Source organism: Colobus angolensis, unplaced genomic scaffold, assembly GCF_000951035.1.
Source record: "Colobus angolensis palliatus isolate OR3802 unplaced genomic scaffold, Cang.pa_1.0 Scaffold312, whole genome shotgun sequence".
NCBI classification, from domain to species: Eukaryota; Metazoa; Chordata; class Mammalia; order Primates; family Cercopithecidae; genus Colobus; species Colobus angolensis.
Window position 1 is genome coordinate 1951441 of NW_012116400.1, and position 430 is coordinate 1951870.

A 430-nucleotide genomic window follows, 5' to 3' on the forward strand; every position below is an offset into this window, starting at 1 on the left:
ATGTAAAGGACCTCTTCAAGGAGAACTACAAACCACTGCTCAGTGAAATAAAAGAGGACACAAACAAATGGAAGAACATACCATGTTCATGGATACGAAGACTCAATATTGTGAAAATGGCCATACTGCCCAAGGTATTTTATAGATTCAGTGCCATCCCCATCAAGCTACCAATGACTTTCTTCACAGAATTGGAAAATAACTGCTTTAAAGTTCATATGGAACCAAAAAAGAGCCCACATTGCCAAGACAATCCTAAGTCAAAAGAACAAAGCTGGAGTCATCACCCTACCCGACTTCAGACTATACTACAAGGCTACAGTAACCAAAATAGCATGGTACTTGTACTAAAACAGAGACATAGACCAATGGAACAGAACAGAGGCCTCAGAAATAATACCACACATCTACAGCCATCTGATCTTTGACA

At 39.5% G+C, this 430-nt stretch overlaps 1 protein-coding gene across 1 annotated transcript in view; it reads right to left on the reverse strand.

Moving 5' to 3' along the window:
* Positions 1-430, reverse strand: part of DCC (DCC netrin 1 receptor) — a 1279089-nt gene that overhangs the window by 595826 nt on the left and 682833 nt on the right. The window lies entirely within an intron of this gene.